We start from the raw sequence: 12,179 nt of genomic DNA, 5'->3' as shown, positions 1-12,179 counted from the left end.
AGCACACCGCCGCCACCCCATGGTCGTCGACATAGCAAGGAGCGGTCATGCTGTAGCACCCTGCCTTCTCCTCCTCTCTTATTTTCCCGTCTTCCTCTATGTGTTCTCACACCTTCTCCCTCTCCCTATGCAGAAATGGAGCCACTGTTCCTCGTGCCTCCTGCCTCTGTTCAACAGATCCGTCGATGAGCATCGTCGCCTCCTTGGCTTCGTCTCGGATCTGCACCGCTAGCCTGCCTCGCTTGTCATTGACCCACTCAACTCATAACATTTGTGTTGCCTCGCCTCGCACCACCACAACTGATGTAGACCGCACCCGAACCGGCAAGAACTAGTGAACTGGCCAGTTCCTTTCTGACGGCGTTGCTTTCATAGAGCCTTTCTCGTAGTTAGTATGTTGCCAAGGATAGTGAATGGTGTTGATGTGTGGGGTTGGTCACATATGCTTTTCTTGTTTTTCCCTTCTTTTTATCTTTTGGATACAAGCAACTCAATGACATGTCTTGATTAGATTTTGATATCGTGTTGTTTTAGAGGCCGAAATCCTATATACTTAAGAAGTTCACCCCCACTATCTTATTCATCTCAACATGCAAACTGTCCACATCACCAACCATGTCATCTAAGCAAAAGCTGATGCCATTTTCAGCCACATCATCACTATTCCTACAGCTGGTGCCCACACAATTCCATTAACAAATCATGGGACTTAAAGTTTTCCTTCATACACAATGATCCTGTTCACCGGAGTGACCTGTAGTTTCGACAAGATTCAGTTATTCATAGTACGTAACCATCCTGGTCACTGAATCGATATGTCTTTACTTATGATTCATTCATTTTATACTTGATGCATTGCAACCCTGGTCACCGAAGCAACCCATCTCTTCCTATTCGTAACGGATGGCGCATCCCTTTTAAAACTAGAAGAAGAGCTCAGGTGCATCCTCGTCTATCACTTCCTGATGCATCTCATCTTTCCACCTACTTGCTCCGGCGCGAGTGACCTCGATGCCAAGATGGGGTTGGATGTTGCGCAACCACATCGTACCTGGATGGAACCGTCACATGCCCTTAGTGTCTCGCTGGCTCCCGCATGGGCTTCGCTCCGCCGTGCAACACCAAACGTCCGCATGGGCTTCTCTCACCCATGGCTTCCCACCACCCAGCACCATTGCAGCGCCACCAAGATCTTGCCGCCGCCCGCCGAATAGCCCTCTGTACCTCCTTTTCCTCTCTCCTGGAGCCTGGCGAGCCAATCGGAATGGTGTGAGTTGGGTGTAGCGATCCGACCTCAGATAGTCAAATCTCTGTGCATAAGTGTCATCCCTGGATCGGTAATGCTGACACACACAGTACTCGAGGATTTATAACAGAGTTCAATCACACACTTATTACATCGAATGTCTCAAAAAAGAACTTATTACAATAATATGGCCGAAGGCCATCTAAGAATATAACAGCGGAAGCTTCGAAAGGTAAATGAGTCCATCAACTCCAACGGCATGGCTGAGTGCACGACAACGACCTAGCGCACCTTACTCTTCATCTGAAAACTATGCAACATAATACGTTGTAGCCTGTGTAGGTCAGCACATGGAATATGTTGGCAAGATAACACTATAGAGCAATGAACAAGTAACAGCTATAACTATATGCATATATGGCTGGTGGAGGCTCTATGGTTGTCATTTGCAGAAAGCTAGTTTTTCCCTATAACAAAGGAATAAATTTTATTTAACTACAAAGTTGGTTGAAATATTGAGAATGGTAACCCCATCTCAATCCCAAATTAATAGTCAATACCCATCCAATTTATTAAGTAAAGTGATGAGATCAACATAGTAATTCAAGCAACAGATACTCAAGATGTCCATAACCGGGGACACGGCTAACCATGATTAGTTTTTACACTCTCAAGAGGTTTGCACACTTTTCCCCACAAGACTCGATCTCCTCCGTTGAATTTCTCGCACTGCATGATGCTTGAGAAATGGATGACCAAGACACAGTCTTTCCGAAGAGGTCCCCTTAACCGATAGATAGGCTGGTAGACCTACAATCCCCTACATCTGCTAGCCCATCATGGAAAGGTTCCGCACAACTTACTCAACTATGACAGAGCCCATAATGGCATGTGGCTCCACACGGAAGTTTCCAGCATGAGTAACACAATAATCCCTTTGAGCCTGGGTGGCAAACCATAGGAAAAATCACATGGATACCCCGGGATTCTCCTTGGACAACACTGGATTCCCCAGGTGCCCACAAACCAATCCACCCAGATGTGTGTTAAAGTAGCCACCTTAAGTTAAACCTTAGTTAACAATAATCTCTCACATCTATCATGAATTCTCTCAAAACCAAACCACGTCTACGAGCATAGTATAGTAGTGTAATTATAACGTAGCAACTCCCAAGGTTTGAACAAAGGACAATAGGTTCTACCACATCAACTACTTCCCAATACCCACATGTAAATCATATCCTACTCATGCAATGTTTGAGGATTGAAACTAATACATAAAAACTGGGTAATAAAGGTGTATGATCAAAGTGTTACTTGCCTTGCTAACGATCTGAAAACCCTAGTGACTCGTAGTAGCAAGCCTCGCACTCTGGAACCTATATCATGAACAAACAATAGCATACATAAGCACTCAAGCATAAGATGCAAGGGTAAAACTCAAGAGAAAAGATCCAAACCGAAAGTTCAACTAAATAACTTTGATTTGCAAAAAGAATCAATCGAATCAGAGCTACGAATCTCAAACTGCGATCAAAAGAAGTTCGAATTCAAATTTGCTTGAAACCAAATATTAAATTGTCAAAACCATATTCAAGTTGATTATCTAGAAAGAGGGGAACAAGATGAACATTTTGGCGTTGGTTTCACTGGATTTGGACGAACGAGCAAAAAGTAGTGAGGGTTTGAAGTTCAGGAACTAATCTGTGATAAAAGTATTCGCGGATAGGTCCCTGGCTGAATAATAAAATAAAAAGAAAAACCTAACGAACGAACACTCACTAACAGGAACAAACGAACGAAAATGTTCGCTACCGCGGATTAACAGACGAACGTCCGCTAATTAGAACTGATCGGAAAAACCGAGAAAAAACCCTAACCCTAAAAATAAACCGAAGGAAAACTGAATGGTTTTTACCGGTTAACCGGAGAAAAACGACGGCAACATCAACGGTGGGATCCGGCACGGCTCCGGTGGCTTCGGAGGGCGAGGCGACATCGGCGGCGGGGCGATGCGGCGGCGGCGGCGCGAGGCAGCGGCGGCGACGGGTGGCAGCGGCGGCGGGGCAGGCGGCGGGTAGTGAGGAGAAGGCGGCGGGGGCGGCTGCTTATGAAGAGCCGGGGGCGGCCGCTTGCGCGAGGGGGCGGCGCAATCCGACCCGGACTCCTCCTCGCCGGAGTCCGGCGTCCGCACGGGCGACGGAGGCGGTGACGCGAGCGCGGCTGGGCCTTCGGCCTAGTCGGGGGAAGAAGTTTTTTTTAAAAAAATTCGCCTCAAGAAAAGTCCTAATAAAATATAAAAAAAATCTAAAAATATCAGAAACAATTTTCGCCGTCCAAACCTAATATTTAGGACACGGTGAACATTTTTCTGGCCTAGAAATGCAATATTCAAAATTGCATATTTTTCTAATTCAAATAAAATACCAAATAAAATATTAATTTGATTTTAAAATTTATTCTCCAATATTCCTATCTTTTCAAGAAGTCATATTATCTTCTCTCATTTATTTTTATTATTAGAAATAATTGGGGTGAAAATTATTAAAAATCAAATTGATCCTCTTTTCAAATTTGAAAAAAATTCAAATATGATTTTTTTGAAATCTCGAACTCTCTCCTTGGGTCCTTGAGTTGCTTAAGATTTCTAGGATCACAACCAAATGCAAATAAAATATGAGATGCATATGATGACCTATGTATAACATCCAAATTGAAAATTGGGATGTTACAAACCTACCCCCCTTAACATGAATCTCGCCGTCGAGATTCAGGTTGGCTAGAAAATAGGTGTGGGTGGTCTTTCCGTAGGTCTTCTTCTCGCTCCCAGGTGGCTTCTTCCTTGGTATGGTGGCTGAGGGAGTCCTGGATTAAGGGGTCCTCGGGCGTTCGGGCTATGTAACATGGGCCGGACTGATGGGCTATGAAGATACAAGACATAAGACTTCCTCTCGTGTCTGGATGGGACTCTCCTTTGCATGGATGGCAAGCTTGGCGTTCGGATATGTAGATTCCTTCCTTTGTAAACTGAATCTATACAACCCTAGGTCCCTCCGGTGTCTATATAAACTGGAGGGTGTAGTCCGTAGAGGCAATCATAATCATAATCATACATGCTAGACTTCTAAGGTTTAGCCATTACGATCTCGTGGTAGATCAACTCTTGTAATCCTCATACTCATCAATATCAATCAAGCAGGATATAGGGTATTACCTCCATCAAGAGGGCCCGAACCTGGGTAAAACATCGTGTCCCCTGTCTCATGTTACCATCGACCCTAGACACACAGTTCGGGACTCCCTACCTGAGATCCTCCGGTTTTGACACCGACATTGGTGCTTTCATTGAGAATTCCGCTACGTCGTCATCAGAAGGTTTGATGGCTCCATCAGTCATCTACAACAATGCTGCCTTGCGGGAGGATTTTCTCCCTGGCCAGCTCTTTGTATTCGGCGACTTCGCACTACGGACCAACTCGCTTGGCCATCTAGAGCAGATCGACAGCTACGCCCCAGGTCACGAGATTAGTTTTGGAAATCTGGATTATGTCGTTGATATCCAAGGAGACTTGATCTTCCAAGGGTTCATGACCCCAACCTCTGCTCCGACCTTAGATCCGGAGCGCATCGCTAGGTCCGAAGACGGGATTACCAAGCCCGCCGGACTATCTGCGTCCACTAAGCCCAATACGGGAGAGTCGGAGGAAGTAGTGTCCCTGGCAACCGTCATGGAGCCGGACTCTTCTCTGGACGCTGGCTCTGAACCCTCGGAGTCAGCATCATGTGAGCTCAGCCAAGGAGTTTCCTTCCCGCCATACTCCACGGATTTTCTTCTCCCTAAACAAACCTCGCCTTTAAGCGAGGCTCTGGACTTGATGCGATCCCTCGTCATTTCAGAGGAGCAATGTCCGAACTATGCCCAGCCCGGACTAGGGGCTGAGAGCAGGGAATTTTATGTCCCACCCACCACCCACTTCATAGCCACTGTCGAGGACCTAACTGACATGCTTGACTACGGCTCCGAAGACATCGACGGTATGGACGACGATGCCGGAGAGGAGCAAGCCTAAAACCCACCGTTCACCGGACGCTGGACGGCCACCTCTTCGTATGACGTGTACATGGTGGATACACCCAAGGAAGGTGACGATGATAATGAGAAAAATCCAGTAGAGGATAAACCTCCTGAGACACAACCAAAACGCTGACGGCGCCGCTCTAAATCACGTCGCAGCAAAAACAGCAATACCGGCACGAGAGACAACAATACTCCGGACGATGCCGAAGACCAAGAAAACCCCGTCGAGCAAAACTCTGAACAAGACAATCGGGAGGATGGGCAAGTTAGACCTGATGAACAAGCCGCAGACGAAGACTCGGAGGATAGTAATTACCTTCCACTCTCCGAGGACGAGGTGAGCCTCGGTGATGAAGACTTTATCATGTCTGAGGAACCTCTCGAGCAGGAGCGCTTTAAGCAACGGCTAATAGCCACTGCAAGGAGCCTGAAAAAGAAATAACAACAACTTCAAGCTGATCAAGATCTACTCAACGACAGATGGACTAATGTCCTGGCAGCCGAGGAATATGGCCTCGTGCGCCCAACCAAAAGTTACCTGAAGCATAAACTGCTACCTCAATTTGATGACGAGGCACTTGAGCCCGTACCAGCAACACGTAATGCAGCTGACCGACCACCACGTGGCTGGGACAAAATGACAACTCAAGCCGATCACCGGCCCATACTATCTCGCTGTAAAGGTAGAGAAACAACGACTCGAGGATACAGATATGACCTGCGGTAGGACCTGAAGAATAGAGCAGGTCCGGCCAGGTCGATCTACGGATCGCTGGGGCGTGCCTCGACGCACGACGATGGCTATCAAGCCAAACATGACAAGCATAATCACGCCCGGGCCGAAAGCCGCAGACGGACTCCATCTGAACTACGTCGCGACCTGGCCCGATATAGAGGTGCCACACACCCCCTCTGCTTCGCTGATGAAGTAATGGAGCATGAATTCCCAGAAGGGTTTAAACCCGTAAATATCAAATCATATGATGGAACAACAGATCCCGCAGTATGGATTGAGGACTTTCTTCTCCATATTCATATGGCCCGTGGTGATGATCTTCATGCCATCAAATACCTCCCGCTAAAACTCAAGGGACCAGCTCGGCATTGGTTGAACAGCCTGCCTGAAAACTCCATTGGCGGCTGGGAGGACTTGGAAGACGCCTTCCGCGACAACTTCCAAGGCACATACGTCCGGCCCTCAGATGACGACGACTGAAGTCACATAGTTCAACAACCCGGAGAGTCAGCCAGGAAATTCTGGACACGGTTCTTAACTAAAAAGAACCAGATCGTCGACTGCCTGGATGCCGAAGCCCTAGCGGCCTTTAAGCACAACATCCGCGACGAATGGCTCGCCCGACACCTTGGCCAAGAAAAGCCGAAGTCCATGGCGGCCCTCACGACACTTATGACCCGCTATTGTGCGGGCGAAGATAGTTGGCTAGCCCATAGCAATCATAATGGAAGCAAACCTGGCACCTCCGAAGCCAAGAATAGCAACGGCAAGCCCCGATGCAACAAGCATAAGCATCGAAACAATGGTGACAATACTGATGACACGGCGGTCAACGCCGGATTCAGTGGCTCCAAGTCTGGTCAGTGGAAGAAGCCATATAAAAGGAACAATTCAGGCTCTTCCAGCTTGGACCGCATACTCGATATTCCATGTCAGATCCACGGCACCCCTGATAAACCAGCCAATCATACCCACCGGAGTTGTTGGGTCTTCAAACAGGTCGGCAAGTTAAATGCCGAAGACAAGGAGAAGGGGTCACAAAGTGAGAATGACGACGAGGAGCCCCGTCCATCGAACACGGGGGGACAGAAGAAGTTTCCCCCCAGGTTAAAACCGTGAACATGATATACGTTACCCATATCCCCAAGAGAGAGCGCAAACGTGTGCTCAGAGACGTCTATGCAATAGAGCCAGTCGCCCCGAAATTCAACCCATGGTCGTCCTGCCCGATCACTTTCGATTGCAGGGACCATCCGACCAGTATCCGTCACGGCGGTTTAGCCGGACTGGTCATTGACCCAATTATTGATGGATTCCACCTCACACGAGTCCTCATGGACGGTGGCAGCAGCCTCAACCTGCTCTATCAGGATATAATCCGCAAAATGGGCATCGATCCATCAAGGATCAAGCCCACAAAAACTACCTTAAAAGGAGTAATACCAGGTGTAGAGGCCCGCTGCACAGGTTCAATGACATTGGAAGTTGTCTTTGGATCCCCGGACAACTTCCGAAGCGAAGAATTGATCTTCAACATCGTCCGCTTCCGCAGTGGCTATCACGCACTGCTTGGACGAACTGCATTTGCTCGATTCAATGCGGCGCCACACTATGCTTATCTCAAACTTAAGATGCCCGGACCATGTAGTGTCATAATAGTCAATGGAAACACGGAGCACTCCTTCCGTACTGAAGAGCACATGCGGCCCTAGCAGCAGAAGTACAGAGCGGCCTTATCAAGCAGAACCTTAATTCGGCGGCCAAGCTCCCGGACACTGTCAAATGAGTCTAGACTACTCTGAAGCAGGATAGTCCAGCCCGTCAGGAACTCTACTAGCAATTCGGCCTCCGTCTCAGTCCCGACCAAATGGCGGCGTATGTACCACGCGTACATAACAACGCATTCAAAATACCATGGCCATAGACGGAGGCGTAACTTGATTGTGGTCCATCATACGGCTCCCACACATACTTTTCCTTTTTCCTTTTTACTATTTTTAGTCTTTTCTTTCACAGGCCCCTCCCGATGGCCTGATCATCGGTCCTTTTGAAGGATAGATATACCAAGGTGGCAAGCAACACAGACGCACGGGGGAATCTCTAGATGTTCTTCTTGACGATCATTCTACCTGTTTTCAGGACCCGCACGTAGCTCCCCCTTGGCTTGGCATGTTAAATAGCCCTGTTGCTTATTGCACTATTTGTACAAATACGCTTTGACGTATCAATCAAACTATAATGGAAACAGTTTGTGGCCCAACTTACGTGGCATTAGCTTACTACTTCATTTTATTATTCTTATCGATTGCACCCGTAAACTTTGGTATGCTTTTATTCGCCATGGGCTTCATTGTGCCCCATACTACGGCAACAAAGTCCGAACACTTTTTACAGTACAGTTCGGCACCCTGAATTTTAGCATTATATGCATCGGCTCCGAATCATGTCTTTGGTCAATAGTTGGGTTGCCCAGCTCCTGTGCTTGCTACCTTATGTTCCGTCCTATCGGCTAGGGTAGTAAAGGGAGAACTACTGCGATTGTGTTTCTGGTTTATCCGAGCAAACACCTCAGTAGAGAAAGACAAAAACTGACTGTCATGATACGGCGAGAGCTGGTTAGCTATTCGGAGGTTACAAATCTTTTGCGATTTTTTCCGCATTATGCGACGAATCGTCCTTTACCCGATCAGGTGTCTACAACACCCTAGTCAGGATTAAAAACTAACTAGGGGCTGCGCCTACATTTCTCTTGTCAAACTCCTATGGCTAAGTGAGAGTGATAAAGCCACATAGTCTGATTGCCTGGTTCGTTGCGCTAAACACCTCCTTCAAAGACCAAACTCTTGGATCAAGAGTGTTTAGATTCCACCCCGAACACCGCCGTACTACCTACGTGGGGGCTGAAGCCGACGACTGGCCATCTCTCAGTTTTAACATAACGGCCGCACAGGAGGTAAAATTTTCAAACAATAAACATTATATTACATAACGACTTTGTTTCATAATACATGAAGGGATAACACGAATGACTTCATTCAAAGATAATGTCTTTTGAACACTGGCCCTCTACAATGCGGGATCCCTTTAAGACATCATCGAAATACCGCTCGGGCGTGCGGTGCTCCTTACCCGCGGGCGGTCCCTCGGTGGCGAGCTTTACGACGTCCATCTTCGCCCACTGCACCTTGACACAGGCGAAGGCCATCCGCGCACCTTCAATGCAGACCGATCGCTTGATGCCATCAAGCCGAGGGCAGGCATTGACCAGCCACTTCACGAGTCCGAAGTAGCTGCTGGGTATGGCGTCGGAAGGCCATGGACGGATTATCAAATCCTTCATGGCCAGTTTGGCCACCCTATGCAGTTCGGTCAGTTTGTTTCAGCTGATCGCTAAAGGGCACCAGATGTTCTGGCGCAAGGTATTGCAACCAGAACAGCTTCTCCATTGAGCTCCCCTCTTTGGCTCGGAAGAATTTTGCAGCATCGGCAACACTGTGCGGCAGATCTGCAAATGCCCCTAGAGAACTCCAAATCCGGGTCAGTAAGAGGAACCTTTTCTTCACATACTTGCTCTACATAATAAAGGCCTTACCCGCCGCGATTTTTCTGGCCTCCTGGATTTCCTGGAGGGCGCCCTAGGCTTCAACCTGGGCATCGTGTGTGCTTTGGCGGGCCTTGGAAAGTTTGGACTCTTTATCCACAATATTGCGCTCCAAAGACTCGCATTTCTTCACAGCGTCCTGGAGCTCCTGATGGACCTCACCAACCCTGGCCTAGTGTTTCTCGCGAGCGGCTTGTTCCTTTGCCGTTCTCTCCTGGGCTTCAGCCAGCGCCTTCTTGAGGGTCTCCACCTCGGTCGCCGCTCCTACAAAATATCATGGCACTATGGTCAACACAAATCATTCATCCTTTATGAACCTACACAAGGTCATTGCATGCCTTGATGGTCCTCCAGCTGTTTTTTCACGCGCCCGAGCTCTTCCTCGGCCCGCTCCAGACTCTGCTTCAGTCTGGACAACTCCGCGTGGGACATTGACAACTCCGCACTCTGCGTGTTGGCCACCCACCACCTTCGGCTTCACATTGAAGATCTTTAGCCACAATCCGAAGTGGGGTGGGATGCGGAGGAAGGCCTCGCACACGAAAATAAATGCCGAGATGTTGAGGAAGGAGTTGGGGGCCAGATCATGGAAATCCAACCCGTAGTAGAACATGAGTCCGCGGACGAATGGGCGGAGAGGGAATCCCAATCTGCGGACAAAGTGGGGGATGAAAACCACCCTCTCATGGGGCTCCGGGGTGGGAATGATCTGCCCCGTTGCTGGAAGCCGGTGGGCAATTTCCTTGGCTTAGTACCCGGCCTCCCGGAGCTTGGTGATGTCCTTCTCCTTGACGGAGGAAACCATCCACTTGCCCTGCGCTCCAGATCGGGACATGGCTGGAGTGCTTTTTTGAGGTGGAAAGGATGGAAGCTTGGGCGCTGGAGCTCGAGAATGGATGGTCAGAGAGAAAGAAGGCGTGGGTGAAAGGCGAAATCCTTATCCCTTTATGAAGGCTGCGAATATCAAGTGCCTCCCCACTCGCCTTAAAACTCACCTATTCCCCAAGGGCCGTACAGACGGCACGGTAGGATTACCCACGCCCTATTGATGAGAATCCCGCAATAAGGGGACACGATCTTTGCTTTGAGAAGACGTGCCAATAAAACCGCATCTTCAAACATGGAGCGGGAGGCTCAAAACGGTTCGAAATAATGACCGGGCAGTGACACGATGTCACGTTACAAAAGTTGTCAGTGGATTGGACTCGTAAAATATTATACTCTCTGCGTGTGTGTATGGTACTCGTTTTGCAGAGCCGGACACGTTTTCAGTGTTCGAAGGCTGTTTTGGAGTATTCGGAGGAGGAACCCGCCTTGCAGTGCCGAAGACAATTTGCGTGCCGGACACATCGCCATTGAAGCCTGATTCAGGGGCTACTGAGGGAGTCCTGGATTAAGGGGTCCTCGGGCGTCCGAGCTATGTAACATGGGTCAGACTGATGGGCTATGAAGATACAAGACAGAAGACTTCCACCCGTGTCCGGATGGGACTCTCCTTTGCATGGATGGCAAGCTTGGCGTTCAGATATGTAGATTCCTTCCTTTGTAAACCGACTCTGTACAACCCTAGGCCCCTCCGGTGTCTATATAAACCGGAGGGTTTAGTCCGTAGAGGCAATCATAATCATAATCATACAGGCTAGACTTCTAGGGTTTAGCCATTACGATCTTGTGGTAGATCAACTCTTGTAATCCTCATACTCATCAATATCAATCAAGCAAGATGTAGGGTATTACCTCCATCAATAGGGCCCGAACCTGGGAAAAACATCATGTCCCCTGTCTCCTGTTACCATCGACCCTAGACGCACAGTTCGGGACCCCCTACCCGAGATCCGCCGGTTTTGACACCGACAGTGGCTCCACTGAACTTTGCAAAACTTAATAACCTTGATGCGTGTAACACGGCTGGCAAACTCGAGGATCTTCACGGGTTTCTCCTCATAGGTTAGGTCACTCTCCAACTGAATTGCTTCCAGGGGCACTGTATCTCTTAGAGGAATATCGGCCATCTCACCATGGCACTTCTTCAACTGGGAAACCTGAAACACATCATGTACTCCTGACAATCCTTCGGGTAACTCCAACTTGTAGGCAACTTCTCCCATACGTTCCAAAACTCGATATGGTCTGACAAATCTCATGGCTAACTTTCCCTTAACTCTGAATCGTTCAACTCCTCGGAGCGGTGACACACGAAGATATGCTCTGTCTCTAGTCTCATAGACTACCTCCTTGCGTTTAGTATCGGCATAACTCTTCTACCTGGACTAAGCTACCTTCAGTCTATCACGAATCAACTTAACCTTCTCTTCGGACTCCTTGATTAAATCTGGTCTAAACAACTGACGATCTCCAACTTCATCCCACATTAAAGGTGTCCTGCACCTTCTTCCATACAAAGCTTCGAAAGGGGCCATCTTCAAACTAGCCCGATAACTGTTGTTGTATGAGAACTCGGCGTAAGGAAAATTATCATCCCAACTAGATCCATAATCGAGCGCACAAGCCCTCAACA

The sequence above is a fragment of the Triticum urartu genome, chromosome 1A (genome assembly GCF_056163025.1).
Source record: "Triticum urartu cultivar PI428250 chromosome 1A, HENAU_Tu73, whole genome shotgun sequence".
Taxonomy (NCBI): Eukaryota; Viridiplantae; Streptophyta; class Magnoliopsida; order Poales; family Poaceae; genus Triticum; species Triticum urartu.
The sequence above is the reverse complement of the archived record's forward strand: the minus strand, read 5'-3'. Positions refer to the sequence as shown.